The sequence below is a fragment of the Mixophyes fleayi genome, chromosome 1 (assembly GCF_038048845.1).
Source record: "Mixophyes fleayi isolate aMixFle1 chromosome 1, aMixFle1.hap1, whole genome shotgun sequence".
Lineage (NCBI taxonomy): Eukaryota > Metazoa > Chordata > Amphibia > Anura > Limnodynastidae > Mixophyes > Mixophyes fleayi.
Window position 1 is genome coordinate 409,108,059 of NC_134402.1, and position 17,786 is coordinate 409,125,844.

Genomic DNA, 17,786 nt, shown 5'->3' on the forward strand with positions numbered 1-17,786 from the left:
AGCAAAATAATTAGAGATGAGCGGGCTCGGATTCCGAGCCCACCCGAACAGTGCGGATCCGAATGGGATCCGAGCACTGTTCGGATATTTCCGGCGGGCAAAAAATTGAAAACGAGGCTCTGTCGTCCAAGTCTCGCGTCGAATCTAGCGAGGGGTGGGAGGGAGGGCCCAGAACAATTCCATCTTGTACCTCTTTTTTTGGCATTATGTGCTCAAGCTACCTTGGTGCAACCTTTTGGCCTAAAAACAATATTGTGAGGTGTTCAGAATAGACTGGAAATTAGTGGAAATGATTGTTATTGAATGTTATTGAGGTTAATAATAGCGTAGGAGTGAAAAAAAACCCACAAAACTGGTTTTTAGCACTTTCTATGTTTTTTTCAAAATAAATCCGAATCCAAAACCTTAAATCCGAACCAAAACCTTTCGTCAGGTATTTTGCGAAACAAATCCGAACCCAAAACCTCAAGCAAATCCGAATCCAAAACACGAGACACCAAAAGTGGCCGGTGCACATCCCTAAAAATAATCTGCTTATTCCAGACAGAAATCCTTAAATGGGCTAAACAAAGTAATTGATATATTTTAAAAGTATTTAGACACAATTAGATTTCAAGCAGGTGATCCAAATACCAGATTCACCAGAATTTTATTTTTTTCCACTTCTAGTTCATGGTGCCTCAAAATATTCCAATAAACTGATTAGGCACATTTGTTCAGCAGCTACTTGTCTAATCACCTCCAATTCTCCTGATCCTCCTGAGCTCTCCTCTCTGATTAGTAGAATATGCACTGTTCACTTAATGAAATTTATGACGAGCATATTAAACAACAGTAGTAAACGGTTCACCAGCAAACATATCATTCCTCTGCTATCATTGGCTCCCCTATATTCTTTGACTACTAAATAATTATTTTTTATTTCTACTGTTTAATTCTCTTCTAATAAGTCCCTCCATCTCTCAATTTACCTTTACATCTTCTTCCTAACACCTCACTTATCCCATTTATAATAATTCTGGAGACTTATTGTAAGTTTTGCTATGTTCTTCTTGAGTTATGGTTATCTGGAGGGGTCGAAGTAGAAATTTAGAAGTGGCAGTATGGAAAATGTAAATTAATAGAATTTGATAGTTTTGCAATCAAACCAGTAGAAGAAGGGACGGTATGACATACCATTGTATACCGACCCACTTTGACTACTGGCTCTCTGTTATGACACATAGAATACTTATTTATGGCCTTTGATATGAGAATGAAAGAGACCTGCAGGCAAAGCCTTGTTGACATACTTTTGAGAGTTCTACCATTGTACAGCAGATGCCAGAAGGGTTACTCAGATACACTTTCAAAGTTTTTTATTATTTGGTACAAGGCAATCTACATGTCACGAGCCGCGGCGGTACTCACAGCCGCCGCGGCTCGCTTCTGGCTCCCCCTGGTCAAGGTGACGACCGGGACGTCATTTCCTCTTCCTGCCCGGCTGTCGCCAAGGCAACGGCCGGACGCCTCTTCAGTAGCGCTGCGTCCCGGTAGTGCTAGAAGCCGGGCGCATGCGCGCAATAGACAGCCTGTGGGCTGATGAATGAAGGGGGCTGAACTACAGGACATTAGCCTGCAACTGTGTGTATTTCAGGGACAAGCCCTGATTGGTCCTGCTCTGTACCAGCAATTACTCTGCAGGTGTGTATACAAGTTCTGATTGGTCTATGCCTGTATTTAAGGCAATGAGGTCTGCCGGTTATAGCTTCTGTTGCCAGTCTGCTGACCTGCTCTGTGCCTTGTTCCTGCCTGTTGGACTTTCTGCTGATTACCCGTGTATGACCCTTTGCCTGGATTTGGACTTTGCTTGTGTATCTCGTGACCCTGACCTCTGGCCTGTTTACCGATCTTCCTGTCTGCTCGTGACCCTTGACCTCGGCTTGTTAATTGGAATTGCTATCTGCTGCCGGCCCTTGACCTTTGCTTGGACTTCACTCCGTTTGCCTGGGTTCTCCCCAGCCGGTACACACTTCACGACCCTCTGTCAGTCTGCAGCCCAGTCTGTCCCCACCATCAGGGGCTCCAGTGAACACCTGATTGGCAGAGTAGACTCCGGGTTGTGTTGTGCCGGCTGGAGGGGTTCCTAACACTACACAGATTTGGTGTTTTGGTTTTTATTTTCATACATACTTCAATGGGTAGCCCTTCCTATTATTCACAAATCTAGTTTTTCACCTGGAAAAGCAGGAGGGGTATGTTTAAGGATGGCTGCCACCCTGATTCATTGATCAACAAGCAAGACTCTATTGATTATACAAAGAAGCAGGGCCATAACTAGGGCTGTGCGATAGGGGCGACCGCCCAGGGCACAACACTGAAGGAGGGCGCAGTTTATGAATATTTTAGGATCATTTGGTTAAAATTTAGGTCAAAGAGGCGGCATTTTTGATTCTCGCCCCAGGTGCGAAAATTTTAAGTTACGGCTCTGCAAAGAAGTTATTTAGATCTTCCTAGTGAAGTGGGCAGAATTAAGTCCCAAACGCCGCGATTCCCGGTGAATCGCGGCGTTTGGCCCCGCCCCCCGCTGTCAAATGACGCATTTTGCGTCATCATGTCATGGGGGCAGGTCCAAAATGACGCCACTTGGAGCCCCGCCCCCCCGTTACGCCCACCTCCTCTGCAGGCTCCCGGATTTCACCAACAGAAAGTTGGTAAGTATGACATAGATTGAAAGTAAGTATTGAGGAATAACACCACCGATATGTTAGCACAGTATAACAATAAACACTGGTGCACCAGTGAACATAAGAGGTAACCTGTGTCACTCAATATCCTTAGATAACAAACAGTGCTATAGCGCACTATGGTCCGGACCAATAAACTGCATCGATTGAGCAGGTGGGTGTGATCACAGCAATACTCCTGTCTATAGTATTATATATGATTGCGTGCACTAGGACCAATTGAAACATGGATCATAACAACCAAAATTATGGTTTATGGACTCTTGTTGATAGAAAACACACACCAAAAATAAACAAGCTTAAATATTAATCCGATTCAAATGCTAATATGCATGGTGATTAGCTAATTGGGATGAATAAAGTTGAAGTTGGTTCCTATATATAGAGTGGGCGGCAGTTGTGTCGGTATGTTGTTGCAGGTCAGTTCTTTATCACCAGTTTAGGCATACAGCCATACATCACTACATATTCATGGTCCTGTGTGTATTTTTTTATCATTTTGACTTAGTACGGATGATATACTGTGCCGCGCAGTTAGAGTGGGGCGGCTACTGCATCAGGATTGCCGGACAATCAGGTCACACTGATACAATTTCAGACAGGTTTTTTAACCAGGACCATTAATATGTAGTGATGTATGGCTGTATGCCTAAACTGGTGATAAAGAACTGACCTGCAACAACATACCGACACAACTGCCGCCCACTCTATATATAGGAACCAACTTCAACTTTATTCATCCCAATTAGCTAATCACCATGCATATTAGCATTTGAATTGGATTAATATTTAAGCTTGTTTATTTTTGGTGTGTGTTTTCTATCAACAAGAGTCTATAAACCATCATTTTGGTTGTTATGATCCATGTTTCAATTGGTCCTAGTGCACGCAATCATATATAATATTATAGACAGGAGTATTGCTGTGATCACACCCACCTGCTCAATCGATGCAGTTTATTGGTCCGGACCATAGTGCGCTATAGCACTGTTTGTTATCTAAGGATATTGAGTGACACAGGTTACCTCTTATGTTCACTGGTGCACCAGTGTTTATTGTTATACTGTGCTAATATATCGGTGGTGTTATTCCTCAATACTTACTTTCAATCTATGTATATATGCTAGTCAGTTGTGGTAATTTTATGTTCATGCCACAAGGCTATTAATTGTTTATACCCAATAAATTGTTACAGTTGAACCAGCGCTTTTTCTCCACCTTCTATATATTTTATTGTTGTGTTAGAACCAGATATCTAACTGGAGTTAGCAGCGGTCATCTGTTTGAATTTTATTTTAGATTACTTAGCGCCCTATATTAATTTATTTCTGCCAAGGATTTGGGCTGTCCGGAGGGGGGGGGGGTTTGTATTGACGAGAGTTGCGCACCTGCGTCAGGGGGGACTCACAGCCGCACAAACAGGAGAAAGATCGGATCACGAACTGACTGGTCATCCGATCAGCGGAAGGCCAGCGGCGGGGGGGAGGGGCCCTCAGAGAGAGGGGGGCCCGGGACACGTGCCCCCTGTGCAACCCCCACCTTATACCGGCCCTGCATAGTACTTTCTCATAAGTGAGAAAGGGAATAAAGTTTCTAGTTTGTGGTAAAACTACGTTTACCAGGAACCATAGAAGTGACTCATAGGCAAACCGAGAGGGGTTCTAGTGCCTGGAAACCCCCCTCCAAGCCTGGGACACTGTACAATTGAGGTGGCTGGACCCTGCTCCTGCTTAACACAGCTCTGCTTGAAAAGGGAGAGCTGTGTGCACCTAACAGTAGTGCACGCAGCATTGCCCATGCACGCAGCATTGCCCATGTATATTATGGGCAATTAGAGAGAAGACAAGAAGAGAAGAAAAGAGATGAAACAAGCCAATAGGAAGGTAAGTAAAGGAACAGAGACAAAGAGAAGGAAACAGAAAGCCACTGGGTGATGAATATGGGGGGGGGGTCAGAAAGCCACAGAGTGATGAAGAGGTGGGGGGGGGCAGAAAGCCACAGAGTGATGACGAGGGGGGGTGACAGAAAGCCACAGAGTGATGAAGAGGGAAGGGAGCAGCATGGCACAGAAAGATGAAGGGGGGCAGCATTGCACAGTGTGATGGGGGGCCAGGTGATGAAGAAGAGGGGGGAGGGCATGGAGTGATGAAGAAGAGGGGGCATGGCACAGAGTGATGAAGATGATGAAGAAGAGGGGGAGTGAAGGCACAGAGTGATGAAGAGGGGGCTTGTAGCAATTTAGTGGGTGTGTGATGGCACAGGGGGCTTGTGGAAATTTAGTGTGTGTGTGATGGTACAGGGGGCTTGTGGCAATGTAATGTGTGTGTGGTAGGTGGTAACTAATTAATGAGTGCTATTTTGTTTGTGGGGTGATGGTGGGCAATTTAATTTTATAGTGGGGACTATTAATTTAAGATGGGGTGGTTTGGGGTGGTTTTATTATACATAAATGCTATTAATTATTGTTGGGGCTGTTTGGAGGGAGATAAATAGGTTTATTTATTAAATGGGAATACTATTACTTTAATGTTGAGGCTGGAGGAAGGTCTAAGTATTAATCGTGGGCCCTATTGATTTACGCCGGGCCTGGTTGTAATTTTCGAAATGTACCCATTTTTTTCCAAATTGGGCCCCCAACATTCCAGGATCCAGACAAGCCGCAACTAAAAAAAACAGCAGCCACAGATGGTGAAAGTGACAAGAACAGGTAGGACAGTCTGTCAAATGTTCTGATTCTAGAGAGACAATTGCGATTTTTGGTGACTGTTCTGCCCAATCTAAGGGGCAGGTCAAGACTGTGTACTCATTATATACACACTGCAATCTTTATATACTACACTATGGTGCTAGCTGTCCTTCATGGGCTGACTACTCCCCCTCTAGTGTCTTGTCTCGCCTCTATGATGGTTGGCCACACCCCCTCTGGTGGGCCCCTAGTGTTGCAGTCCCCCTGGTGGGCCCTGCCTGTACCAGTCTGTTGGGGAGATCACTCCAAATTGTATGTGGGTGGAGGTGTTAGAGCTATTAATTGAATGGTGAGGGTGGGGACAAATCATTTGATAATGACTTGGAGATATTTGATGGAGGGGGCTACTTAATTTAATAATGTCATAATGGTGGTGCCCACTGATTTAATATTGTCCTGAACTTTCAGAGAGTGGCTTTTAAAATCCCAAGTGTTTCAAACTGAAAGCACATTTGTGAGGGCTAGTATAAATATGTGTGACGTAAACTATTTAGTGGACAAAAAGCAGTGTGCTATTTGACTGGGAACAGCACACCCCAAAAAACAAACAGATTTCTTCCTTGTAAAATCCCAAGTGTTTCAAGCTGAAACCAATTTTCTGAGGTGCAGTATCAGTGACATCATTAGTATGTGGCCAGTGTTATTTGACTCTGAGCAGCACCCCCCCCCCCCCTCAAAAAGAAACTTAATTTTGTCTTTAAGAACAAATTGTCTAAATTTGAATAATATTATGGGGCGGTGTCAGAAGAATTGTAAGGTTACATTCACTCCTTTCCCTATCTCATTGGGCGTTCACCTGGCGTGGTGGCAGCTACAGGTAGCTCCAACTTCAAGTTGCATTACTCCTGTTGTCAACCATGGATCAGTCTACAAATCAGGAGCATCCCAGTTCCAGTACTGGCACTAGTAGTACTTTTTCGACCTATACTAGTAAAAAAGTTCACATGGGAACACAGTGTAAGAAAGCGTGTTCAAAATCCAAACACTCTCAATCTCAAAGAAAACATCATCTCTTGATGTAAAAGAAGGTTCTGATGAATGTGGTGATATGTCTAAAAAAATGAAACATTCCATACACCACCCGCAGTGATAAGAAAAGGCTCAGACCATGCCCACTTTTGCTAGTAGGGGGTCCTGCTGCTGCTGGTACACGTACTAAAATGCCCATTGCAAAAGAAAGGGCCCAACATGATCTTGCATTTTCCTTAACTTCCCATGTTTCACCTTATCACTCAGAGTGTAAGTCTGTCACCTCCAAAACAGCCAAATCAGTGCATGAAAAAAACTCAGTCTGACTTTTCAGATTTTGGCACTATAATTATAGAACAGCCTCCTTCCCAAATATCTCACCCATATGGAAATGTGAGGATGCGTAGCAATGATTTAGACATTGAAATTGAGGATGCTACTTTGGAACTTGCAAATGTGCAAGTGGTTGAGCTTAATAATTGTGTATCTGAATATTAATTAGGGATGTGCACCGGCGACTTTTGAGGTCTCGTGTTTTGTGTTTGGATTTTTGGGGTTCGGATTTGTCTCGCAAAACACTTGACGAAAGGTCTCGTTTCGGATTTAAGGTTTTGGATTCGGATTTTTTTTGAAAAAAACATAAAAAGTTTAAAAATCAAGTTTTCGGGCTTATTTTCACTCCTACGCTATTATTAACCTCAATAACATTCAATAACAAGCATTTCCGCTAATTTACAGTGTATTCTGAACACCTCACAATATAGTTATTAGTCCAAAACATTGCAACGAGGTATCTTTCTGGACTGCGTAGAGGAGTGGTCCCCACAATATATATAATAAGAAAACCATCAACTTGTATGATTCGCAGCAATAAATGTACCTGGACTGCGTAGAGGAGTGGGTCACCACAATATATATTAAAAACCCTGAACTTGTATGATTCGCAGCAATAAATGTACCTGGACTGCGTAGAGGAGTGGGTCACCACAATATATATTAAAAACCCTGAACTTGTATGATTCGCACCAATAAATGTATCTGGACTGCATAGAGGAGTGGGTCACCACAATATATATAATAAGAAAACCATCAACTTGTATGATTCGCACCAATAAATGTACCTGGACTGCGTAGAGGAGTGGGTCACCACAATATATATTAAAAACCCTGAACTTGTATGATTCGCACCAATAAATGTACCTGGACTGCGTAGAGTAGTGGGCACTGGGCACCACAATAAAAAATATATAGAAAACCTTCAACAGGTCTGAATTACACCCAAAAATAGTATCTGGGCTGCATAGAGGACTGGCCACTGGCCACCACAATATAATATATAGAAAACCTTCAACAGGTCTGTATTACACCCAAAAATAGTATCTGGACTGCGTAGAGTAGTGGGCACTGGGCACCACAATAAAAAATATATAGAAAACCTTCAACAGGTCAGAATTACACCCAAAAATAGTATCTGGACTGCATAGAGGACTGGCCACTGGCCACCACAATATAATATATAGAAAACCTTCAACAGGTCAGAATTACACCCAAAAATAGTATCTGGACTGCATAGAGGACTGGCCACTGGCCACCACAATATAATATATAGAAAACCTTCAACAGGTCAGAATTACACCCAAAAATAGTATCTGGACTGCGTAGAGTAGTGGGCACTGGGCACCACAATAAAAAATATATAGAAAACCTTCAACAGGTCTGCATTACACCCAAAAATAGTATCTGGACTGCGTAGAGTAGTGGGCACTGGGCACCACAATAAAAAATATATAGAAAACCTTCAACAGGTCAGAATTACACCCAAAAATAGTATCTGGACTGCATAGAGGACTGGCCACTGGCCACCACAATATAATATATAGAAAACCTTCAACAGGTCAGAATTACACCCAAAAATAGTATCTGGACTGCGTAGAGTAGTGGGCACTGGGCACCACAATAAAAAATATATAGAAAACCTTCAACAGGTCAGAATTACACCCAAAAATAGTATCTGGACTGCATAGAGGACTGGCCACTGGCCCCCACAATATAATATATAGAAAACCTTCAACAGGTCAGAATTACACCCAAAAATAGTATCTGGACTGCGTAGAGTAGTGGGCACTGGGCACTACAATAAAATATATAAAAAAAACTTTCAACAGGTCTGCATTACACTGCACATACGGCTGCTCCTCCATCCTCTCCATCATATACATGTTGGAGTTTCAGCCTGTGAAAACCTCTTGTTTTTGATAATGTCAGTGCATTTTGAATATTTTTCAATTTGCCCCACACCACTGAATGTACTTTATCTATGATACGCATCTATCTATCTTGACTGGTCTCCATTATATGTAGCACAAGATACTGCAGAATGTGTGAACTTGGTAATATTGCAGTACCAATGGACTTATACTGCTGGATTGGTTTTGCAAATTTGGTTCTAATTACTTTTTTTAAAAAAAAAAAATATTTTAATATTTTTTATAACTTTCTTTTGATTTTTTAAAAACTTGGGAATAATGGGGAAATAACTATGCCCTTAGAAGCACAGAGCACAGGACACAGCACCACTGGACTGAACAGGACACAGCACAGGACCCAGCAGCACCACTGACCTCAGAAGGACAGAGCACAGGACACAGCACCACTGGACTGAGCACAGCACAGCACAGCACAGCACTGAACAGCACGAGATATAGCAGGACAGAGGACCACCTAACACACCCTCCCTCTACCCTGATCAATGCCCGAGTGAAGATGGCGGCGACTAGCGGGGAATTTATAGGATCCGAGTATCGCGAGATCGGACAACGGGATTATGAGTCAGAGCCTCAGTTTCAGATTTGAATTTGGCGCCAATACCCGGATCTGTCTCAGATCCGACTCGGATCGGCAACGTTCGGGTGGGCTCGGATTTCATAAATCCGAGTGCGCTCATCTCTAATATTAATGTGTTGTACTTTAACAAGATAATGAGGAAGATGATGATCATTATGTTGAAGTGAGGCAGCCACTTCATGCCCATGATAAGTGCATTGTAATGACAGGACATAAGACCAAAAAAAGTACTTCTTAAGTTTGGAAATATTTTTATCCCAACCCAGACAACATTTGTCAAGGCATCTGTAGCCTTTGTGATGCTACAGAGGTAGGGACATGAATCACCTGGGCACCTCCTCTCAATTGCATCACTTGCAGCGAGTTTATTCAAGTAGTTTCATCATCATCATCATCACTTATTTATATAGTGCCACTAATTCCGCAACGCTGTACAGAGAACTCACTCACATCAGTCCCTGCCCCATTGGAGCTTACAGTCTAAATTCCCTAATACACACACACACAGACCGAGAGAGACTTGGGTCAATTTGTTAGCAGCCAATTAGCCTACCAGTATGTTTTTGGAGTGTGGGAGGAAATCGGAGCACCCGGAGGAAACCCACGCAAATACGGGGAGGACATAGAAACTCCACACAGATAAGGCCATGGTCGGGAATCAAACTCATGACCCCAGCGCTGTGAGGCAGAAGTGCTAACCACTGAGCCACCGTGCTGCCCAGTTTTTCAAAAGGTGGAATAATGTGTATCGTAGCAAGAAGCACTGCATCAGCTAGCAGCCAAATGGATGGACACCTCATGCAATCTTCACTGTCAACACCAATCATCAATCTTCTCATTATTAGTATGTAGTCCAGCATCAAATTTTCCAATTCCAACTGACTCCCCTAATGCAATCCATGATTCCCAAGAGAAATCCATTCACACTACAGCGATGGCCAAATAATCCTACTGTGAAGGAACAGAGCTGCTGTGTGGCTGTCCCTGCAGTGTGGACTGGCTGCAGTCTACGATGAAACAGAAACTGCAGTTTGGAACACTTCCACATCCCCATTCATTCTTGCCTCAAATGTAGAGCAGAGAGATCAAACAGGTTAAGTTTTCTCTGCGTTGCGTTCAGTGTCTTCAGGTCCTCTGTGTCCAAATGAAACTGGGTCAGCTGGTTTACCAAATCAAATTTCAGAACCTGGGCTCTTGTGGGTGGCAAAGATTTTGTTATTGGCTGGTAATACCAAAGCATTGTGTTCCGTTCACTAGTAGTTCCTGGTTGCTTGGGGACAACCTCATACCCACTGACCAGTATGCCCAAGCCAAGGAGATAGTGGCCTTGCGGCTGTTGACGGAATAGGGGTGCATATTTGACTAGTCCACTCTTATGATGAAGAACAAGCTGGCTGTGCTGGGGGCAGGGGGTCCCATAGTGTGCTTCCTTGGGCTGGGTCACTGCGCTACATGCATTTATTTAACTGCTAATAGGCTGCTGCCACAAGGCTACAATTTGCTATCCCGCCCCTGATGAAGAACCCACCTGGTTTTTGTGTTGTGTTTTTTAAAACAGAGAATATTTGGAGTCACAGAAAAGGTGACCACATTGTGGTATCCAGAAAGCTCAAACATAAAGTGATACAGGAGATGTGGCAGAGTTTAGTAGTGAACCAGAAATTCCAATAATAGGGCTGGCAGTGTTGTTAAAAGTCTGCAATGACATTCTACTGTGCCATAACTCACCAACAGGCAGGAGGGGTGGCAGTGTTTAGTGGTGAAACATAAATTCCAATAATAGGGTCGGCGGTGTTTCTAAAAGTCTGCATTGACTTCCACTGTAATTTCATTTGTTCTGGGTAAGGCTTGGGTGCAACAACATTAAAGGTAAATCCAATTTGTATATGCTTTACTCTAAATGTTGAATAACATATATTCTGAATTTCTGAGCAAAGAGCATTATTCTTCAGCAATTAAGTTTTTTCTAAGTTTGATTTCAGCGCATATTATACATGTATTTTTACTGAAAGAGTTTGTAATTACTTCCATATTGCTTATTTAGTATATATATTTATTTATTTAGTATATATATATATATATATATATATATATATATATATATATATATAAAATGGCGCTTATCTCAAGAACCAGTCTTATAGAAGTCTCTTGTATCAAGCCACTTTCAAACAATCTCTTAGGTACAAGTAACAGCCATTTTGCAATGAACCAGATGGTAGGTCCAGAAATATATCTACAAAGAAAAAAGTATTTTTTAGAGCGGGGTACTAGACAGGGATGCCCATTGTCTCCGGCCCTGTTTGCATTAGCAATAGAGCCGCTGGCCTGTAAGATCCGGCATGATAGAGAAATTGTGGGACTTAGATCAGAGCACAGAGAGGATAAGGTGGCATTATATGCAGATGATATGCTGTTGTTCCTTTCAGATCACGACACTTCCCTAAAACATTTGCTGCGGGTGGTTGATGGATTTGGGTTTTTTTCCGGCCTAAAAATTAATTGGGATAAATCTAGCGTGTTCCCTCTGGGATGGGAGTGTCCCGTGACAATGCCAGAAGGCTTACAGTTAAAATGGGCATCGAAATTCAAATACTTGGGAATATGGATCTCTAATACCCCCGCTGAATATGTAGAACTTAATTTGCGGCCCCAGATCAAATACATTAAAGAAAAAACTCATGTATGGAAGAAGCTCCCACTTTCTGTCTCCGGTAGGATAAATTTAATTAAGATGATGGTGCAGCCAAAGTTTTTATATATACTCCAGCAGTCACCTGTATATATTCCACCCTCCATTTTCCGATGCATTGATAGCTATTTGATTTCATTGGTTTGGGGAGGGGGAAGGGCTAAGGTCAAGCTCAGCTCGCTGTATAGATTCAGATCTTCTGGTGGATTTGCACTTCCTAACTTGAAATTATATTATTTTGCCTCTCAATTGGTCCACCTTAAGGCATGGGTTTCGGACCCCGATTACCATGAGCTACATTGGGTGTTGGTACACCAATTTAATTCTAATCACACTCCCTTACAGTCACTGCTGGCTGGGTGGCTTGGTATGCGGGCTCCTCCGCTCCTGATTCAGGCAGTTAAGATTTGGACAATCTGTAATAAAATAATGAAACAAACTGACATTGATCCATATACCCCTTTCTGGGGGGCAACGAAATTTGAGAAGTTGAATACAGTGAAGAGGGCCAGGGAGTGGTCTTGGTTGGGTGTGGTGTCGGTAGGTCAGCTTTATGATAAAAATGTACTTGAATCCTTTGAACAGTTGGTTGGGGAATTCTCTGTACCCAGAACAATGTTTTATTCTTACCTTCAGTTACGACACGCCCTAAGCACACAATTTAAAGGGGAGACTTTGGTGTTTGGGGTGGATCCACTGAGGAAACAATTACAGGCCTTGGGTTATAGAGGTCTGATCTCTCGAATGTATTCATGTCTTCTGTATGAATCCACTGCAGATGATTTGGATGGTTTGAGGAATCAGTGGGAAATAGATATTGGCCCTTTATCAGACAAGGAGTGGGAAATGGTTACAGACAGTACTAAAGGTTATACTTCATCATTAAAATTTCAACAAATACAGGTGTTTATCTTACACAGGGCCTACTTTACCCCTATTAGATTGGCAAAATTTCGCCCGGATGCTACCCCTAACTGTCCGAAATGCAATTCGATCAATGCTAACTTTTGGCACCTTATATGGGAGTGTTCATGTATACAAATCTTCTGGCGAAGGATCAGGAGATGTATTCAGGTTACTGGAATTGAAGTGTCTCTTAGTTCACCGGCCACTTGTATCTTTGGGCTCCGATTGAAGGGGAAAGTTAATAAACTGACAAAAATGTACATTTCACAGTTATTGATGTTGGCTAAGGTCTGTATAGCGAGGCTGTGGTTGGCCCCGACGAGTCCCACGGTTAAAAATTGGAAGGCACTGGTCAATACCACCATAAGGCACGAGAGATTTGTTTATACTAGCAGACAGGCTCTGAAGGAATTTGAGAATATATGGTACAGATGGTTAGAGTCTCCATTCTATCCTATGTCATCTAGTACAGATGCTCTATCTACTTAAATGTATGGCTACCGCAGTTCTTATAATAAGTATCTGAGTCCATGTAATAAACCATGCATGTGTAACATACTTATGTATAAGCATTTACGATGTATGATCCTGAATGAATATAGCACATTTATTATTATTATACTTTAATGTAATCTTGTAAATTCCGTCATTTAATTCCGATATGTATGCAATTGTTTTTCTTTTCTTTTTGTTGTTTAGTATGTTTATATCTTAAAAAATTTCAATAAAAATACTGGATTTAAAAAAAAAAAAAAAGTCTGCATTGACAGTCTACTGTGCCATAGCTCACCCAGAAACAGGAGAGGTGGCTGGGTTCAGTGCTGAAAGAGAAATTACAATAATAGGGCTGTCAGTGTTCTTAAAAGTCTGCAGTGACATTCTACTGTGCCATAGCTCATACAAAAACAGGAGCGGTGGAGTGTCCTTGTCACTCTCCAGTCTCCAGTCACATGTTCTTGTCACTCTCCAGTTTTCAGTAACATTGTTCTTGTCACTCTCCAGTCTCAGTACCGTTGGTCACACAGAAACAGGGCTAGCAGTGTTCTTGTCACTCTCCAGTCTTCAGTCACATTGTTCTTGTCACTCACCAGTCTCAAGCAGGATGATACTAATCCCTCTCGTCATGTGCTAACGCCTATGTTCAAGTGCATAGTGGTTTTAAGTCTCAGGGAAACAAAAATGTAAAAAAAAAGCGTGTACCTTTTTAAAGACAAAAAACACCTCTCTTGTAAAGGTGAAAGTTTACTATAGCTAAACATAAAATTGCCACCATTCTACACAAAATATTAACAAGCATACCAACATCAGCTAGCTCTCTTTTCTCAGCTAGATCCCAGCACATGCAATCTACATTGTCATCATCCTCACACAATACTAATTCATCCCTGCTGGAATCCACCATTACAGAAGTCTCTGTACTTTGATGTAATTGCTTCCGGTGGATTTTGTAGTTCATTTTATGACAAAGCTGTCACGATTTTTGAGCAATTCTTTTAGACCAGACCAAATGTCAAAATGTTGTGCTAACTCAACTGCATCACCACTGGGTGTCTTGGGAAAACTAACTTTTTTACTAGCAGCAGTTACCAAAGAAACTGAGGGAGGATGAGTCTTCATGTCATGTTCCACTTGAGCTGTCTGCTTGCTGACCAGGAGCTCATTGCATCTCTTGAGATCTGGTTTAGTTGGAAAGAAAGAGAAGACATAGCTCTTAAACCTAGGAACATGCACATTTGCCAAAATGTAGTGATCTGATTTCAAAATGTTGATAACTCTCAGATTATGGCGAAGAAAATAAAGTACTTGATATACAAGTCCTACATAGTTAGCAGAATTGCTTAGTTTCATCTCCTCCTTCAATTTCTCTAGCTGCTTTTCCAAAAGTCTAATTAGGGGAATCACTTGACTCAAGCTAACAGTGTCTGAACTCACTTCACTGGTGACTACTTGGAACGCCGAACCGGTGAGTATCTTCCACTGTCTTCTGTCTTCGGTCTTCGCCCTCTTCAGGGGCAGCTAGTTCACGGGGCACTCCTCCACATTCCTCTTAGTGTAGCCGGTGATACACAAATGTAGGAACCATTTTGTATTTGCAACAGGATGAGGGGGATATTTGTGTAGCTGACAACTAATGTTGTTTGTGTAAGTCCTGCACCAGTGGAAGCAGTTCTTGCCAGTGATAAGAAGAAGGCCATTATCATGCCTGGGCATAAGACCAAAAAATCCACCTCTTATGTGTGGAATTATTTTTACTCAATCCTGACAACAGTTGTTTAGCCATTTGTAGTCTTTGTAAAGCCACACCGACAACACCTTCCTCATCAATATTCTCACTAGTGATCAGCGTTAGTCCTGCATCCAAGTTGCTAAGGCTAGATGACTTCTCCCCTATCCAGGATTACTCTGAAGTATTCTTGAGCATTAGTACGGTGCTGCTGGGAGTGCATCTTCAACCCAAAAGTAGACCAAGAAGAAGACTACCTGTAGTTTACAACAATTGACTGTTAAACAATCCTTTGCAAAAGGAAGCAAGTATGAAAGCTGTCACAATCATCTGTGATCCGTTTTGCGGATCACAGACGCCATGGCGACTATGCTAGTATTAGATCACTTTATATGCTTGTGAGAATGGAAGAACAACGAAAAGCCATCCATGCTTATTCCACAAGCCAAGACATTGGGAAAGGAGGGGGAATGTAATTTAGTCCAGCACAGTGGAGAATACTTTCCGTGTTGTGCAAGGTGCTGAAACGATTCGAAGTAGTCACCTGTGAACTGAGTTCAAACACTGCTAGCTTGAGCAAAGTTATTCCCTTAATTAAACTTTTGGAAAAGCACCTTGAAAAATTGAAGGAAGAGATGAAATACAGAAATTGTATGTCGGACTTGGAGACAAAGTACTTTAATCGCTTCACCAGGATCGAAGAGTTATCAACTTCTGGAAATCGTATCACTACATTTTGGCACCTATGCTTGATCCTAGGCTTAAGAGGTATGTCTTCTCTTTATTTCCCACTGTCCCAGATCCCACAAGAGATGCAATGAGCTCCTGGTGAGCAAGTTGACAGCTGAAGTGGTAGCTGACACGACGGCGCCCCCTCAACATCATCATCATCATCATCATCTTCAACATTTAGTTATATAGCACCAGCAAATTAGGTAGCACTTTACAATTTGGAACAAACATTAATAAAACAATACTGGGTAAAACAGACAGACAGAGAGCTAAAGGGGCCCTGCTTGCATGCTTACAATCTAGCCCCCTCCTTCAGTTTCTCAGATTACTGCTGCTAGGAAAAAACTAAGCTTTTCTAAGAGACCCAAGGATGATGCAGATGATTCAGCAGAACATTTTGACATTTGGTATGGTCTAAAAGAATTGCCAAAAAATCGTGACAGCTCTGTTGTAAAATAAACTACAAATTCCTTGAGGAATGCCTTTACTGGCATTTAGTTCAAAGTACAGAGACTTCTGTAATGGTGGATTCCAGCGGGGATGAATTAGTATTGTGTGAGGATGATGTACACACTGATGAGGGTGAGGATGATGACAGTGTAGATTGCAGGTGCTGGGATCTAGCTGAGAGAAGGGAGCTAGCTGATGCTGGAAAGCTTATTAATATTTGGGTAAAATGACATGTTGGCAATTTTATGCTTTTCAACAGTAAAGTTTCACCTTTATTAAAAATGTGTTTTTTCCTTTAAAAAGGTACAAGTTTTTTTTTACATTTTTGCTTTTGACATTTATGTTACAGAGACTTACGTAATGGGGGTTTCCTGCCGGGATGAATTAATATTGTGTCAGGATGATGTACACACTGATGAGGGTGAGGATGAGGCTGAAGATGAAGACAACAACATCTTGCCACTGTAGAGTTCATTGACAGCACTGTTACCTTAGCTGCCTTAAGCCCATTGTTATCTTGTTTTATGGGGGGCCCAAACAAACCAAGCACTTCAGCCACAAAAGTGACACTCCTTGTCGCTGAAGTGATTGGTTTATTAAAGTGTGCATGTCCTTTTCAAGATCCATTATAAAGTGGGTGGGAGGGTCCCAAGGACAATTCCATCTTGCACCACTTTTGCTACAGGTGCTGAAGTTTGTTTTTAATCATCCTTTCAATTGCTTCTCTCTTGTACGTGTGATCTCATTCTTTGTTTTTCACTGGGTTCACCATCTCCAATTGTGTTATAGGAGTGCTCCAGGTGACGGCGATCTCCTCGTCTTCATCTCCAACTGTGTTATAGGAGTGCTCCAGGTGACGGCGATCTCCTCGTCTTCATCTCCAACTGTGTTATAGGAGTGCTCCAGGTGATGGGGATCTCCTCGTCTTCATCTCCAACTGTGTTATAGGAGAGCTCCAGGTGACGGCGATCTCCTCGTCTTCATCTCCAACTGTGTTATAGGAGAGCTCCAGGTGACGGCGATCTCCTCGTCTTCATCTCCAACTGTGTTATAGGAGAGCTCCAGGTGACGGCGATCTCCTCGTCTTCATCTCCAACTGTGTTATAGGAGAGCTCCAGGTGACGGCGATCTCCTCGTCTTCATCTCCAACTGTGTTATAGGAGAGCTCCAGGTGACGGCGATCTCCTCACCTTCATCTAAAATTGTGTTATAGGAGTGCTCCAGGTGATCTCCTCGTCTTCATCTCCAACTGTGTTATAGGAGTGCTCCAGGTGACGGCGATCTCCTCGTCTTCATCTCCAACTGTGTTATAGGAGTGCTCCAGGTGATCTCCTCGTCTTCATCTCCAACTGTGTTATAGGAGTGCTCCAGGTGATCTCCTCGTCTTCATCTCCAACTGTGTTATAGGAGTGCTCCAGGTGACGGCCATCTCCTCACCTTCATCTCCAACTGTGTTATAGGAGTGCTCCAGGTGACGGCCATCTCCTCACCTTCATC